The following is an 18,022-nucleotide window of genomic DNA, read 5'->3' as shown; positions in this document are numbered from 1 at the left end:
AAGACTTCAGGAGTGGAATGGATTGATATATATTTGGTGTTAATTGATGAAGATTGGATATTAAAAACTATGTATTTTATTGATGAACTGGAAATACTAATTTAATTGGAAGATTCTGAAGATTTTAGGAGTGGAAGGGACTGATATATAATGGACTGGAAGAAGAATGTACTTTTTTGTTTCTGGAAGGGGAGTTAAGGTCTTAGAGAGAGGAGTGACTATGGATTTGACTTATGTTGTATTTTAATTTATGATTGTTAATTTTATACCTTGTACTTTGTTCTGGGAAGTCTCGGGGGGTGGGAGGGGGGAGGGAGGGGAAGGGGGGAGAGGGGGGGAGATGAAGGATCAAGGTTAGGTTGCTTTTGGACAGCAACCGCCTCTGTAGTCGGATGTCCCTGACCCCACAAATGAGTTGTTTGAGTAAGGAGTCCTCCAAATCTCTGTACTCACAGTGGTTCGTGGCTTTCCTTAGTGCGGCCATGTACACACTTATCGATTCGCCCTCTCGCTGTATCCTTTGCCTCAACTCGAACCGTTGAACAAACTTTGATGGCACCGGCGCGTAGTGTGCTCGCAGTGTCATTTGCAGCGTTTGCCATGGTACCGATGGTACCGGCGTTGGTTCCGACAGCGACTCGGCGGTATCGAAGACTTCTGGTCCGCAGTGGCTCAGGAAGTAAGCGCGTTTCCGATTATCTGAGACTCCTTGCAGTTCATTCGCTTTGAGGAAACACTCAAAACGAGCCATGTACGACCCCCATTTCTCCTTGGCTGGGTCAAATGGCGCTGGCGGTGTATAGCTAGACATCGCTATGTATCCGCTCTCGATACTGGCTGGGTTTGAGAATTCTTTACTCCTTCAGCTCTTTTCCTATCTCACTGCCTCAACATCCCACCCTCATCGCCAATGTTAAATTCGGGCAATGAAGAGGCAGGAGACGGTACAAGTGACAACAGCTCTTTAGTTTATTGTGATCCCAGCGAAAAACAACAGGCAAAACCCCTTTTTAAATACTGTTTTGGCTGAGGCTTCAACCAATCAGCGTGGTTGTTCCTGCCCAAACTTCCCTCCTAAAGTTTAAATACATTACACAATGGATGGACAATGATGAGGGGGAGTGGAGTTACTCAACAGTTCTGGAGAGTAGTACCCTATTGTCAACTCGCAAAGCATCCCTGGCCTGCTCTCGAGTTGCTTTAAGCAAGGGGGGAAGGAAACCGACAAAATGGCACAGCAGCCAAAGACAGATGCACATTCCTTATACATTTGTCTTATCCGCTTTCATTCTATTGTAATTACATACATACAAATGTATAAGTAATATAGTAATATAGATAAAAAAATGATGTCTTTATATATGCAAATACTGAATAGATCAAATATATATAAGTAGCAAGGTATATATGATACTGTTTATTTTAGTATGTATGGCAAAGATAATGTCAGGACGGTTACACTGTGTCTAATAAAATTTCAAAATCAAAACAAAACAAAGACAGATGCACATTCCAAACTTATCTCTCTCAAGGCTGTATCCCAGGGTTACCCACAGTGGCCAGAGGGGAGTGGTCTCTACAACCCGTGAAATTGCTCTGTTGGTGAATGTAATTAATGACACACTGTGGGAGGAGGGGGGAAACAGCGTCATGATTGGGGCATAAATTACATAGGGTCAGAGTTGGCTTCATTTGCGAACATGTTAACATGAAGCTTCTAATAAATAACTGGATTTCTTTTGAAGCCTGGCTCAAGGCTCATGATTTAATTAGGGCATCCACTGGAACCCTGACAGCAAGCCAGCTCTCTCAAAACTAATCACAATTATTGGGATTCCTGGGTCCCGGGCTCTCCAGTCGCTTCCCAACATCTGAGGTGCATGGAGAGAAACTCAGGAAATCATGGCAGATGTTGGACTATCCAAAGAGAACCTGCTCCAGGTGACCCAGAAAGAGGCAGAATTTGCCTCCAACCAGGGACTTCCAGGACCCAGCAGCCTAATTGCAATTGGAGTGCAGCCCTCCCTGACCATCAAAGCTGAGATGCCCGCTCCAGCAACCAAAGCAAAAATGGATGTGTATGCGTGGAAAAGAATCCCTAAAGCAGCTGAGGTCAAGTTCCCCCACCCTAATGTCCAGAAGAGGGGAAGGCCCCTGAGCGAGCTGGGAAGAGTGGATTGAATGTGGGACTGGGCACAGGCTAGGCTCCCAAAGCTCCTGATAGAATCCCTGAAGAGATGCATAGAGTAGCTGAAGGAGGAATTTGACTGGGTCACCCTTCGTGATGAGAGGTCATCATGCTGCCCAAAAGAGAGGGAAGTTGCAGCTGAGCCCTTTGAAGTGAGGAGAGGCAGACAGCCCCCCTTCTCCATCCACCAGAAAGAGGAGCCCAAGGCTGCAGCCAGTGCCTCCTCCATGCAGCAGGCAAGCCATTCAAAGCAGACAGCCCCCACCCCTCTACAAACAAGAGCCAAGGAAGACGGCCAGCCACATCAAGCACAGGAGGAGGGAGGAGCAGTGCTGAATGAACATCACCACTTCAGAGGAAAATTTGATGGGGACTCAGATCAGCTGGTTCTATTCCTTGACTTGGCTGAGATCCATCTAGAGGGCTATGGACACCTCTACCCATTCCACAGAGCCATGTTGAACACCGTTGCTGAGGGACTAGAGGGAGAAGCAAGGGAATGCTAGCAGCCCTCCACAAGAGGAGAGCCCCCAACTGCAAGATGTAGATGGCTTCCTATGACAACTAGAAGCCAGATTTGAGGAGGCCGAGGAGGATCCGTACATGGAAGATGAGCTCCGAAACCTAAAGCAGAGGGGCCGACCCATTAAGGAACATATCCATGAATTCAGGTGAGTCATGGGGAAGCTACCACCTCTGCTGGAGCAGCTGTTAGTTCATTTTTTCAGAACAAACCTGGACAAACAAATTTCCCAGCTAACCACCTATCAGGACATGCCGAACCAACTCACTGAGTTGATTTCAAGTGGCCATAAAAGTCTATGGCGGATTGTGCACTAATGACATGAGGGAGTAACCAGACACCAAAGAGAAAGGTCAACCAGACCAGAGACCATCCAGCTGACGGAGAGCTACAGCACCACAGCCAGCCCCAAAACCAACTCTCCCATGAAGTCAGTTGAAATGCTGACAGAATTTGATGTGGAAGAATAGGCCACATGTCATCAGCATGCTGACCCCAGCCCCGAAACCAAAGCCAGAGCCACCATCCAGGGCATGATCAGAACAAGTACCCAGGGGTGCCACCAACATTTCCTGAAAAGCCCTCCAGGCTGCAGAGGTCCCTCCCACCCAGCCGAAGGGTGGGGGAACTCTAGCCAATGACGACCGGTCACCGGATTCCTATGACAGTGAGGACAAGGATGAAAATTACCCAATGGTGAGTGAACTGGTCTTTCATTTTCCCAATATGCCTCACAGCCCCAAAAACAGGAACCCAGGGGACTTTTCAACCCCTAATAGACTCAGGCTTCACTAGATGCTTGATCAACCTAACCATGATCCTGAAACTGGAGATCAGAGTGAAAAGGCTGGCCCACCTAATCAGGTTTGAACAGGTCGATGGGTCCTTATTGGGAGGAGCCTATGCCACCCACCTGATTGAACCAGTGACGCTACAGCTAGCAAATCACTGGGAAGCAATTCGATTCATAATAGCCCCCAAAATGACAGATACAGTCATACTGGGACTCTCCTGGCTAGACAAATGGGGTCTGACCATCTGGTGGTAAGGGAGGAGCCAAAGCCTGAGGATAGCAAGGGGACCCCAACCCTTTCCACATCAGTAAATAGAAGCACTGCCCACACAGGGAACCCTCCCAAAGGGCACATTAGAACAACTGGCAGCCACCTCTGACAAAACCCCAGAGGCCAAACAGATCCTGAGAGAATATCAGGACCTCATGGAAGTATTCAGCGAGGCCGAGTGTGACATACTGCCTCCCCACTGTGAGACAGACTGTACCATCAAAATCATCCCTGGAGCAAAATTACCTAAGCCCAAATTGTATGCCATGATGCCCTAGGAAATGCAAGAAATGTGCAAATACATAGACAAAAACCTAGCAAGGGTGTTCATTGAGCCAGCCAAGCCACAGGTCACAGCTCCAGTCCTATTCAAAGAAAAAAAGATGGAACTATGAGATTGTGCATGGACTTTAGGGCAATAAACGGTGTCTGCATACACAACCTATATACCCCCTCCCTCTCATGAAGGTTATGTTAGTTCACCTAGCCATGGGAAAAGTTTTTACCAAATTAGTCCTCAGAGAAGCATACTGCCGAGTACGCATCAGGGAGGGAGCTTCCAATTCAAAATGATGCCTTTCTGACTGCAGGGAAGTCGGTGTTCATGCAGTTAATAAACAAGGTGCTGCACAAGCACCTCTACAAAGGGGTCCTTATCTACCTAAACAATATCGTCATCTACACTGAGACCATGAACAACCACATACCCCTAGTCCACCAGGTACTGGAAAAACTTCTGGCAACCAACCTGTACATCAAGCTATCAAAATGCAAGTTTCACCATGCACGGCTAGACTACCTGAGCTACCAAGTGTCAAATGAGGGCATAGAGATGGGCCCAGCCAAAGTACAAGCCGTCCTAGGCTGGCAATCCACTCAAACCCGCAGACAGCTACAAAGTTTCATAGGGTTTGCAAATTTCTACAGACAATTCATCCCCTCTTTCGCAAAGATCAGCAAACTCAGGATGGACCTCCTAAAGACACGGGGCCCAGGGACAAAACCCTACCCAGGACAACCCAGGGGTGAAACCCAATCACCTGGTCACCCACTTGGCTGCTTGCTGCTTCTTTCCGGCTCACTTGCTTTTCTCGCCACTCGCTTTTCCCGCCACTCGGCGCTTCTACAACTTGCTTTTCTCACCACTTGGTGCTTCTGGCCAACCCATCCCAACCTGGTCTATATATGTTCCTCTTTCTACGTGGCCTACCTACTTCACCCAGATGTTCGCTGACACTTGCCTGCTCGGACCGCGCCTCACTCGGACCTCACCTCGCCTCGCTCGGAGACCTTGGCGACTGCCATTCACTCAAAAAGGTAAGCATTGCCAATTGCGGCCTAGCGTGCTGCCCCCCATCCCCGGGCTCGCATAGTTCGCGCAGCCACTGGGAATCGTTTGTGGGCCTTGTGCTGCCCCCCTGGTCCCCGAGTCCCCAGGCTTGTCTGCCTGGCCTGGCTAAGCTGCCTAGCTAACCACCCACCTTTCCCCCAGCCTCCAGCTTGCTTACCTTCACTCTTAAAACCATATCCCAAGCCGCTGGTCGCACTTTGCTTCACCTGCTGCAATCCCTGCAATCAATTGCCTCAGCTAGCAGCTGAATCTGCCTGCCTGCAATCAATCTCATTGGTGAGCAACTGAATCTGTCTGCCTTGTGCCTTCAGTTGGGTAAGTAACTGGGGGTTATTTTGGGGGGGGGGAGCTTAAAAAAAATAGTTAATTAGGGGGTTTTTTAGGGTTTGTTTTTTTTAGACATAGCTATTTAAAGTTTAGGAAGTTTTAAATTTAGCTGCTTTTATCTAAAAATATAAATAAAATAATATAAAATTAAATATTTGTGCAGCTTTCTGAGTTTTTCTGTAGTGTTTCACTCTAACTACACAAACACACACAATCTCACAAAGCTGTATTTTGTGTGGAAAAAGTGTGAAACTTGGTTTTTGAGCTTTTTGTGGCTGTGTGAGATTGTTGCAGGGGCCATTTTGGGTCAAGTGCAGCTGCTTTTACATTGTGTGTGAGTCAGTTGTGTTGTGTTGTGTGTGTGTAAAGTGTGAAAGATGGTTTTTGAGCTTTTTGAACTTTTTGTGTGCTTTTACATTGTATGTCATCAGCTAACAAAGCTCCTTTTTTTCCTTTTTGCAGTAGCTGCCATCTTTAACAGTGTTGTGGTCCGCCAGCAGCCTGCAGAGCTGGCAACGGAGTCAGACAGCAATGAGACGATGAGACAGGAAGGATGAAAAGGTAACAGACTTTGATGGGTTTCTTGGCCAAGAAATCAAAGCTTGAACAACAACCAGCAGAAGTGGAACCAAAACCATCCCCTGCACCACAAGCACCACCACCTGAAACCGGAGAAAGCAGCAAATCAAGTATAGAGTCACCCACCACACCTGAAATTGGAAGCATTCTTCCAGACTGCTGGACTATGCAACAGTACAGCTACTTCCAAGAGAAGTATGACAGGTTGGAAGTTTCAAACAAGAAACTAGGTTGTACGTACTGTGCAAAACATGACTTCGGAATAGAAAGCGATATTCATGTGTCCAAAGAGTGGAAGCTTTTCAAGATTGAGCCAGCTGGGAAAAACAAGGAAGTGCAATAGGCATCTGTAAAGAAAAAATGAGAGAACATCTTGTATCGTAATCACATACTATTTGTAGAGACAACGTAAAACAAGCTGAGCAGGAAGCCATAACAAAGACAGTGGACAAGATTTCTGAAAGGCAATTTGGCACCATTTCTAAAATGTTCAAAACTGTTTAAAGCCTGGCAAAAGCACGCAGACCAATTCAGTGTTAAAATCCAAATGTTTTTACTACCAGTTCTGTGGGTATGGCTTGGTGGGCATGGTTTGGTGGGCATGGCAGGGGAAGGATACTGTAGAATCTCCATTCCCACTCCACTCCAGGGGAAGGATACTGCAAAATCTCCATTCCCACCCCACTCTGGGGCCAGCCAGAGGTGACATTTGCTGTTTCTCTGAACTACTCAAAATTTCTGCTACCGGTTCTCCGAACTACTCAAAATTTCCACTACTGGTTCTCTAGAACCTGTCAGAACCTGATGGATTTCACCCCTGGAGGAATTGATAGAATTACAAACTGAAAATGGAATAGATCTGGGAGTAGGATTGCATTCAAGGCCAACGATTGTGAAAATATTGATTGCATTGCAAACAAAATTAAAACCCAAATGTTTTCCAGCAACATTGCACAGAAACTGAAAATATGTCTGATAATTGATGAAGTCTCAAAAGTATCCTGAAAACCAGTTCTGATAGTTTTCGTAAAAGTTGAGGACTCAGAGGACCCACCAACAATTTTTGTCGAGCTTGTTGAATTGAAGAAACAAGATGCAGAGACAATATGTTCTGCAGTTTTTGAAAATTTACATAAAGTTGGATTTACCCGGGACTACCTACAAAATTTTTTAATAGTATTCTGCTCTGATGGTGCCAGCGTTATGCTTGGGAGAAAATCTGGAGTGAGCACCAGAATAGCAAAAGAGTTTCCAAACCTCATCATATGGCACTGCTTGAATAATCGCCTCCAAATTGTTTTAGATGACGTCATAAAGGAAATAAAGCAAGTAAATCATTTTAAAATATTTATTGATAAGATATGCTCCATTTTCCAGCAATCCAATAAAAACCAAATTGAATTTGACAAAATATCTGAAGAATCTGAAATTAACATCATAAGGATTGGTCGCGTTTTGAGGCCAAGATGGGCTGCCTGTAGATTACGGGCAACCATAGCTGTGTGGCATGCTTATCCTGTGCTACATCAATATTTTCATGTGGGCTTCCAGTGGCACCACAGGTCATTGATGGCAGTCTTTTCTTAGACCACCAGCCCTGTGATTGCGTAGAGCTGCTCAGACAGTGCAAATCAGCTGTCTGGCAGCTCGGAAACCTTTCCCTCAGGCAAAGAGGGAATGGTGAGCAATCGAGCTGAGGTAGAGCTCCCTGGAAAGCCCCAGGAATGATTCTGGAGACTTGAGGGTGAGAGCTCCCTCATAAGCTTGACAAGTTCCAGATCCGGGGTGCCTCTGCCTTGGGCAGAGCAAAACGCCATGATCACGTCTGTGGCCAATATTAGTATTAGCATTAGTATTTATTAAATTTCTATACTGCCCTTCTCCCGAAGGACTCAGGGCGGTTTACAGCCAACATAAAAACATATTGAAGTTGGAATGGATTTTCTTTTATCAGAAAAATAAAAGAGCAAAATCAGGAGTACTGCAGTGGCAAACAACAAAGTTTAACTCCTCAGTTACAGTATAATTTTTTTGAAACAATCTAAGAAGAAGAAAGGGAATGGCATTGTTGTAACAAGGCATAAGTGAAACTTAAGGAAATGCCTGTTAAAGCTGTCGGCGCTGTGTTACACGAAGAGACTGAATCAAAAGATTGCAAATAATAATATTTTTTTTTTTAGTTAAAGTATATTTTTTTTTCTTTTTTTTTTTATTGAAAGAGTTTTAAAAAAACAAAAATATTTTTCCCCCTTTTTTCCCCCTCCCTCCCAAAAAAAAACAAAACACCCCCCTCCCTCCCCCACCCCCCGGCTTCCCGGGTCAATCACAAGGTAAAGTTATACATAAACCAAACATAGAATAAAATTTTCCCTTCCAATCCAAATAACCACATCCCAAGCTTTTCGTCTCCCAACCCCCTCCCCATTACATAAAATAATTTTCTAATTATTCAAAGGCAATCTGATATTTCTTAATCTGATATCTATTTTGTAGATAATCAATCCATTTTTTCCATTCAATTAAATATCTTTCCTGCGTATTGTCTTTTAAAAACGCTGAGATTTTAGCCATCTCAGCCAAATTAATAACTTTCAATATCCATTCTTCTATTGTAGGTATCTCTTCTTTCTTCCAGTATTGTCCAATCAACAGTCTTGCTGCTGTTATTAAGTTCAAAATCAATTTAGTCTCAATCCCTGTACAATCCATTATAATTCCCAAAAGGAAAAATTGTGGCAGGAACTTTATCTTCTTCTTCAGTACATTTTGAATAATCCACCAAATTCTTATCCAAAAGACCTTAATTTTCTTGCAGGTCCACCAAATATGAAAATATGTAGCATCATCACAATCACACCTCCAACATTTCGCTTGGATATTAGGATACATACATGATAATTTTTTGGGATCTAAATGCCATCTATAAAACATCTTATAAAAATTTTCCCTTAAATTCTGTGCTTGTGTAAACTTAACATTTCTAACCCAGATTTTCTCCCATGTTTCCAACATTATTGGTTCCTGAATATTCTGTGCCCATTTTATCATACAATCCTTTACCAAATCCTTTTCCGAATCTATTTCAAGCAACACATTATACAATCTCTTTATATGCTCCTGGGTCTGATTTCTAATTTGCTTTATTAAATTTTCCTCCTTTGCATTATACCAATTTTTGATCTTCTTTCCATCTAGCACTTATTTGCCCATATTGAAACCAAGTATAATTCCTCCTTCTTCATTTTAATACCTGTAATGATTTTAATTGCAATCTACCTCCTTCAGCATACAAAAGTTCTTTATAAGTAATCATTTCCTGTTTCTGTTCTATATTTATATTCTCTATTGCATGTCTAGGGCTCGCGCATATAGGAATCTTGTAATCTAATTTATAGGAATATTTATTCCAGACCATAAAGAGCACTTCTCAACACATGATTCTTAAAAGCCCTATCCACTTTTTTCCCATAAAATAAATACGCATGCCATCCATATAACAAGTCATAACCTTCTATATTCAAAATTCTTTCCTCTGTTAAGTTAAACTAGTCACTTATTACTGAAAGGGTTACTGCTTCATAATATAGTTTAAAGTTAGGCATTCTTAAACCACCTCTTTCCCGTGAATCCTGTATTATTTTCATTTTAACCCTCGCCTTTTTACCCTGCCATATAAATTTATTAATCCCACTCTGCCAATCTTCCAAATTTTTATCCTTTTTAATTATAGGTATCATCTGGAACAGAAACAAAAATCTAGGTAACACATTCATTTTAATAGCCGCAATCCTTCCCAATAGGGATAACTGCAATTTCTTCCAGCCACTCATATCATTCTGAACTTTTTGCCATAGCAAGTCATAATTATTCTTATAAAGTTTCTTGTTCGATGAGCTAATATAGACCCCTAAATATTTAACCTTTTTTACTACCTCAAATCCTGTCATTTCCTCTAGTTTTTGTTTCTGTTGTATAGACATATTTTTAATTATCACTTTTGTTTTATTCTGATTTATTTTAAATCCTGATACCTTTCCATATTTATCAATTACTTCCAACAAAAATCTACTTGAATTTATAGGATTTGTTAACGTAACCACTACATCATCTGCAAAAGCTCTAACTTTGTACTCATATTGTCTAATCTTAATTCCTCTATTTTCATTAATTCTCGTATTTTATCTAATAATGGTTCCAGAGTCAAAACAAACAATAATGGTGATAAGGGACATCCCTGTCTTGTTCCTTTCGCAATCTTAATAACTTCTGTCAAACTACCATTTACTATAATCTGTGCTGTTTGCTCTCCATAAATCGCTTTAATTATTCTAATAAAACAGTCTCCAAATTGCATTTTCTCTATTAATTTAAATAAAAAATCCCAATGCAATCGATCAAAGGCTTTCTCTGCATCCAAAAAAATAAGTGCTGCTGAAGTATTCTTCTTTTCCAAATATTCCAATATATTAATAATCTGTCTAACATTATTCCTCATCTGCCTCCCTTTTATAAAACCAGATTGATCAGTATGAATTCTTTGTTGTAAAACTAACATTAATCTATTTGCTATTATTTTTACAAAAATCTTATAATCATTATTTAAAAGTGAAATCGGCCTATAGTTACCAGGCTTACAGCAGGCTTGCTCCTCTTTGCGTATCAGTGAAATAAAAGATGTTTTCCATGACGGGGGTATTCCCACTCCTAATTGTATCTGATTAAATAATTCTTTAAGTGGGCCTAATATTTCATCCTGTGTTTTTTTATAATAAGTTGCTGTAAGACCATCTGTACCAGGGGTTTTCCCCATTTTTAATTGTTTAATTGCCTCCACTATTTCTCCAGTAGCTATCGGCCGGTTCAGCTCCTCCTCTGTTCTAATGTTAGAATATTCACCTTATAATCTTTCAAATAATCATAAATGTCCCTATCAATATTTTGTCTTTTGCATATAGTGCAGTATAAAATTCTGAGAATGCCTTTTATTTTTATCCTGTTGGTATATCTCTTTACCTTTATATTCTATTTTTTGTATGACACGTGCTTTCTGTTTCTTCCTTAAATTATATGCCAACCATCTCCCAGGTTTATTTGCATTACAAAAGGTATTATGTTTAGCATATTGTATATTCGTTGCCACCTGGTCTGCCATTAACATATTAAATTGACTCTGTAATATTTTTATAGCCTCTTTAAGTTTATGATCTTGTGGGTTTTGAATTAATAACTGTTGCTTCCTTGAATTTCTTCTTCCAAATATCTACGCTGCCTTTGTTTATTATTCCTTTGCCTGTTGTCCAAGTAAATCAATATCCTCTAATAAACGCTTTGCTCGCTTCCCACACAGTTCCTATAGGTGTCCCTTTGTACATATTAAAATCAAAAATTCTTTTAACTGTTTCTTACAATAAGTTACATTATCCTCATATCTAAACAGATTTTCATTCAACCTCCATGTTCTACCACCTTTTTCCCTTGTAATAATTCCATCCATACTGGGCTATGGTCAGTTAAACACCTCGAAATATCTTCGTTTTCTTCACCCTAGAAAGCAAGTCATTAGAAATTAAAATAAAATCAATGCGTGAAAAGATTGATGCCTATCAGAAAAAAGTAAAATCTCTCTCATCTGGATTCCGTAACCTCCATATATCTCTAAACTCAAAGTCTTCCATCATTTCAAAAAGGATTTTGGTAATTTTGCATGTATAGGTATCTTCTTGGAGGAGGTTCTCTTATCCTTCTTGTATCAATTACTCCATTCCAGTCTCCTAATAAAATAAACGAACTATAATCCCAGAGGGTCAACCTCTCATGTAACATTTTGTAAAACTTTTCTTGTTGCTGATTAGGTGCATAAATACCTATCAACAAAGTCTTTTTTGCATCTATCACCAGTTCAATAGCAATAAATCTTCCTTGAATATCTGCCTCAATTAGCTTAGCTGGTATATCCTTCCTGATATATACAACAATTCCATGCTTCTTTTCCAAAGCTGATGCAACAAAATGGTTACCCAATTTTGAATTAATTAAATATTTTTGGTCTGATAATTTTATATGTGTCTCTTGCAAACAAATCACATCATTTTTAAATTGTTTCAAGTAGTGAAATATTTTCCTTCTTTTCTGAGCTGAATTCAAGCCATTAACATTCCATGACAAGATTCTATTTGCCATTACTGGCCTCCTGAAGCTTTGAAGCAGACAACGGAAGCTCCTCCTCCGGTATCTTCCGTCTAGCTCCTCCCACAGCTTCCATAATGGGATCCTGACTTTTACTTTGAGACTGTTGCTCTTCTTTACGCTTAAGGGCTCCTCTTGTCACCCTTTGCTCTTGTGGTTCCTCTAATACTGGCAGCAATAAAGGCTCTTGGGTCACCACGCCTTCTTGAGTCTCTTGAAGTTTTTCTATCACTTCTATTTCGACTTTCAAAACTGTAGAAAGAAAACTTTGCCTTTAAAACAGTGTCAATTCTATATCTCCTTCCTTGATAGAATAGTGTCAGTCCAACTGGCACCTCCCATCTGAATTGAATCTGATGTTTTTAAGTTCTTGTGTAAAAAGCAAATTCTTCCTGTCTCTTAACATCTTTGAAGGAATCTCTTTCAACACCTTCAACTCCTGTTCTCCAATTTTTAAAGTTGTCTGATATGAAACTTGCAGAATTTGATTTCTCATAGTCCTTTTCACAAAATAAACCACAATGTCCCGAGGAAGCTTTCTCTGTCTTGCAATCCAAGAATTAACTCTATATATTTTATCAATTTGGTAAGCTACCTCTTGGGGTCCGCTTCAATAAATTCAGCCAATGCTTCTGATATAATTTTTCTTAAGTCTTCTCCACGCTCTTCTTGCATACCACAATTCTAAGAGCTCCTTCCATAAGTTTATATTGTAATATCACAACCTGATCTTCATTTTGATCCACTTTTTCTGAACACCTTTCATTTGTCTTCTAAATGCTTATTTGACTGAGAGATCTGTTGCATTTCCACTTCCAATCCTTCAATTTTTTACTCAGTCCTTGAACTGCCATAAGAATATCTTCTCTTATTTTTGCATTAAAATTCTCCATCATCTCTTTCTGCCTATCTTCAGAAAGTTTTAATTGTTCTTTCAATATTTCCTCAAGACTTGGTTCAGATCCTTCTTCCAGAAGGCTTTAAAGGTTTAGCTGCCATTCTGTCTTCAAAAGAATCAGGAATTCAAACTTAATAACTCTCCTTCCTCCTTTCAGTATAAAAAAACTCCGTTTGTAACAATCCACAAGTAACGCTGCTTCATCGTACTAAAAAATTTTTACTTTCACTTTTAGACGCCATTTTAAAAGTCAATTAATCAAAGACAAAGAAAGGTTTCAAGTTTCAAAAAGGGAGTCGGTACTTGCCGTGCTGATTCTGCATCAAAGATCGAACGCTTGTGAAATTCCCGTCTGCTTGGAATATCAATCAATTTAATAAGTCCTCTAGAGCAGAAGCGACATTCCTCTCCTTTTCCCTGATAAAAACAGGGGCGTGCTGAAGTTGGAAGGAGTGGAATTCGGTGGGGTCATAAATCCAGGAAAATTCGCTCTTGAGAGCAAACCCCCTGTCAGACCTGCCACTCTTCCACAATTCTGATAACCTCTTTCACCCAGAGATTATACTAAGCTCAGTGAACAGTGATTTATTTTCTGTTTCACTGACTTTTACAATCTTCTAACACGGAGTGCTCTGTTAGAGCACCCAGCAGGAGGGTGACGTCACTGGAGCCTCAAGTATATTTTTTTTCTTGAAATGACTTAAAAAGAGGAAAGGAAATGGTGTCCTTGTTCCAATAAGGCGTGAAAGTGAAAATTAAGGAAGTGCTTGTTAAAGCTGCCAGTACTGATGTTATATGAAGAGGTTAAGCCCAAGGAATGAATAAGAACTGATCTATTTAATTTAATTACTGTGTTGAAGAGAAGATCTGAAGAAGAGTCAATGATTTTTTTCCCCCTTTTTGTAGAGTACAAAGTTTAATAAGAAATGGCTTTTAAGCAAACGAAGCTAAGTGTTTCTAAGGACTTTGAAATCTCACTAGCTCAAATACAAAAACTAAAAGAAGGTCTGAAGGAATATTTAAAAGGCTTGATAGACCAAAAATTTAGTGAAACTGAAAAAGAAATATTGGAACTAAAAAATACGGTGGAAGTCTGGAATAAGTATATGGAAAGTGTGATGGCAGCATATCAATGTTTTTCACAAAATATCATCCAGTTGGACGAAAGAATGGAAGAAATTAATCAAATTAATTTGAATTTGGAAAATAAAATAGAGGAGGGTCAGAATATTCAAGTTAATTTGAATTTGGAAAATAAAATAGAGGAAGTTCAGACTAAGGTGGATTAAGGCGGATGAAGAAATGGTTATATTGCAATATAATCTGATGGAGTATGCTTTGAGAGTGAGAGGTTTGAAGGAAAATAAGCAGGAGAATTTGAAAAAGATTTTTTCACAGGCTTTTGCACAGATAACTGGAGAGCAGTCAGCAGATTTTGAAGTCCATATTGAAAAAAATTATCCGGTTAATTCTTGGTTTGCCAGACAAAGGCAGCTACCAAGAGATGTTGTGATTTATTTCACAACCAAGAAGATTAGAAATGGAATTTTACAAACATTTTATAAAAATAAAATTCAAATAGTAGGACAAGATGTGTTAGTGATGAAAGAAATTCCTTCTAAAATGCCAAGAAATAGAAAGGAGTTTGCTTTTTTGGTGGAAGAACTTAGGAAACATCAGATACAGTATAAGTGGGATGTTCCAGCTGGTTTAATAGTATATTATAAAGCAAGAAAGTTTCGTCTTAATACAGTTGTTAAAGCAAGAGATTTTTATACTAATGTATTAAATTCCCCACTGTTAGAGGTTAAGATTAGAACAGGAGTGGAAAGGGAAAAAAGGGTGGGAGAAGGAAGTAAAACATATACAAGATAATGTTGGGAGTGCAATTGTTTTTTTTTTTTTATTGAAAGAGTTTTAAAAAACAAAAACATTTTTCCCCCTTTTTTTCCCCCTCCCTCCCAAAAAAACAAAACAAAACAAAAAAACCCTTTCCCCCCCCCCCCCGGCTTCCCGGGTCAATCACAAGGTATTGTTATACATAAACCAAGCATAGAATAAAATTTTCCCTTCCAATCCAAATAACCACATCCAAAGCTTTTCATCTCCCAACCCCCTCCCCATTACATAAAATAACTTTCTAATTATTTAAAGGCAATCTGATATTTCTTAATCTGATATCTGTTTTGTAGATAATCAATCCATTTTTTCCATTCAATTAAATATTTTTCCTGCGTATTGTCTTTTAAAAACGCTGAGATTTTAGCCATCTCAGCCAAATTAATAACTTTCAATATCCATTCTTCTATTGTAGGTATCTCTTCTTTCTTCCAATATTGTCCAATCAACAATCTTGCTGCTGTTATTAAATTCAGAATCAATTTAGTCTCAATCCCTGTACAATCCGTTATAATTCCCAAAAGGAAAAATTGTGGCAGGAACTTTATCTTCTTCTTCAGTACATTTTGAATAATCCACCAAATTCTTATCCAAAAGACCTTAATTTTCTTGCAAGTCCACCAAATATGAAAATATGTAGCATCATCACAATCACACCTCCAACATTTCGCTTGGATATTAGGATACATACATGATAATTTTTTGGGATCTAAGTGCCATCTATAAAACATCTTATAAAATTTTTCCCTTAAATTCTGTGCTTGTGTAAACTTAACATTTCTAACCCAAATTTTCTCCCATGTTTCCAACATTATTGGTTCCTGAATATTCTGTGCCCATTTTATCATACAATCCTTTACCAAATCCTTTTCCGAATCTATTTCAAGCAACACATTATACAATCTCTTTATATGCTCCTGGGTCTGATTTCTAATTTGCTTCATTAAATTTTCCTCCCTTTGCATTATACCAGTTTTTTGATCTTCTTTCCATCTAGCACTTATTTGCCCATATTGAAACCAAGTATAATTCCTCCCTTCTTCATTTAATACCTGTAATGATTTTAATTGCAATCTACCTCCTTCAACATACAAAAGTTCTTTATAAGTAATCATTTCCTGTTTCTGTTCTATATTTATATTCTCTATTGCATGCCTAGGGCTCGCCCATATAGGAATCTTGTATTCTAATTTATAGGAATATTTTTTCCAGACCCGCAAAAGAGTACTTCTCAACACAGGGAGTGCAATTGTTGAAGAAGAAACATTGGGAAAAATAGTGGATGCAGAGAAGCAAAGATTGAGCTGGGTGGAAAGAAGAAATAGTTTTAAGTGAAAAGAGTCTTCTTTTTATGGGAAAGGATAAATTATAACTGAAATTTTTGAATATAAAATAAGAAGAAAGATCAATTTATATATGATTTCTGTTAAAATGTTATTTGGAGTTTGTAAAAAATTTATCTGTATTTGTTTGAATTTACAATTTAAATGTTGGAGATTTGATTACATATGGTTGAATTGTTAATAATTGAATTAAAATATTTGGTAATTTATAATGATGGACGGGGAAGAAGGATTAAATGTAAATGTAAATGGTACTGTTTGAATTTACAATCTAAATGTTGGCGTGACCGTAGTAATGCTATCTGATTATTTAAGGTTTGGGGTTAAATAAGGTAATGATAATAGAATAGAATATAATTTTTTATTGGCCAAGTGTGATTGGACACACAAGGAATTTGTCTTGGTGGATATGCTCTCGGTGTACATAATAGAATAAGAGATGGAGAATTATTTGTATAAAAACGATATTATTTATTATTATGTATGATGGATTTACAAATTTGGTGGACTATACAAGATTACTGTACTTAAAAGACTGTTTATGGAAGAATATTGGAATGGAGAAGAGGGACTGAAAATATTTTATGAATGGATAGAATATTTTTATTCTTTTCTTTTCTTTTCTTTTTCTTTAGGATGAGGGGAGTTAAGGTATTAGGGGAGGGATGGAAATTTATGGATTGTTTGCTTATTTTAGTTTATGCTTGTTAGGTGTTATATCCTGTATGTTGCTCTGGGAAGCTTGGGGGGTGGGGTGGGGGTGAAGGGGGATGGGGGAGGGGATAGGGGGAGGGTTGTGGGGAAGAGGAGGGGAAGTATGGGTAAAAATGTTTGTAAAACTTTTTGAATAAAAAAAAATATTTTCATGCGAATGCAAAATACTCAGGTATGGCTGCCCATCTGGAAAATAAACATTTCTTAAATGATTTGGCGTTGATGATAGACATTTTGGAAGAAATTTCACTTCTTTCAACTGTGCTGCAAGCACAGTTATGGATATGATAAAGGCTGAAAAACTGGTGACAAGATCAATAAAAGCATTTGAACTGCTAACAAAGGGAAAGGGCCCATACGAAAGAAAAATTAAAGGACTAATTACCTCAGAAACCTTCAGGAATATAAAATTCATAGAAAATCATCGATTTGTTGATCTTCTTCAAGAAAGACTTTTAGAAAGTATAAAAAATTTGCAGAAATGACTGATGGACTGTAAATATTTAAAAACTGGTAGCCAATTGCAAGATACCACAAATAAACCACAGTTTCTAGTTTTTGGTGCCAAAGTACTGGGATTTTGAGGAAATAGTCATTCCATGGACAGCAACTGAAGAACAACTGCACACATTTAGTGACATTTTCAATTATAACATTGACATCAACGACTATAGAGATTTTGTGGAGAATGTGTTAAAAGATTCAGAGAGGTATGCAATACCTGACAGTATTAAAAAAGCAAAAGTTATTGTCAGAACAATTGCAGTAAATTCTGCAGAAGCGGAAAGGGTTTTTTTGAAAATGAACTTCATATGTTCAGAGGGCAGAAGTCACCTAGCTGTTTCCAATTTAACTAACCTCATGACCATCAGCATTAACGGGCTACCTCTTCCAAAATGGGACTCTATTCCTGCAGTGAAAAAGTGGTTCAGAGAACACTCACTCAGCCA

At 39.1% G+C, this 18,022-nt stretch overlaps 1 pseudogene; it reads left to right on the top strand.

The window, feature by feature from the left end:
* Positions 1-2,791: 2,791 nt before the first annotated feature.
* Positions 2,792-17,557, top strand: LOC131199941 (E3 SUMO-protein ligase KIAA1586-like; annotated as a pseudogene).
* The last annotated feature ends 465 nt before the right edge of the window (positions 17,558-18,022 follow it).

Source organism: Ahaetulla prasina, chromosome 5 (genome assembly GCF_028640845.1).
Source record: "Ahaetulla prasina isolate Xishuangbanna chromosome 5, ASM2864084v1, whole genome shotgun sequence".
In the NCBI taxonomy this organism is placed as follows: domain Eukaryota; kingdom Metazoa; phylum Chordata; class Lepidosauria; order Squamata; family Colubridae; genus Ahaetulla; species Ahaetulla prasina.
Note: the sequence above shows the minus strand (reverse complement) of the source record. Positions and strands in the feature narration are given on the sequence as shown.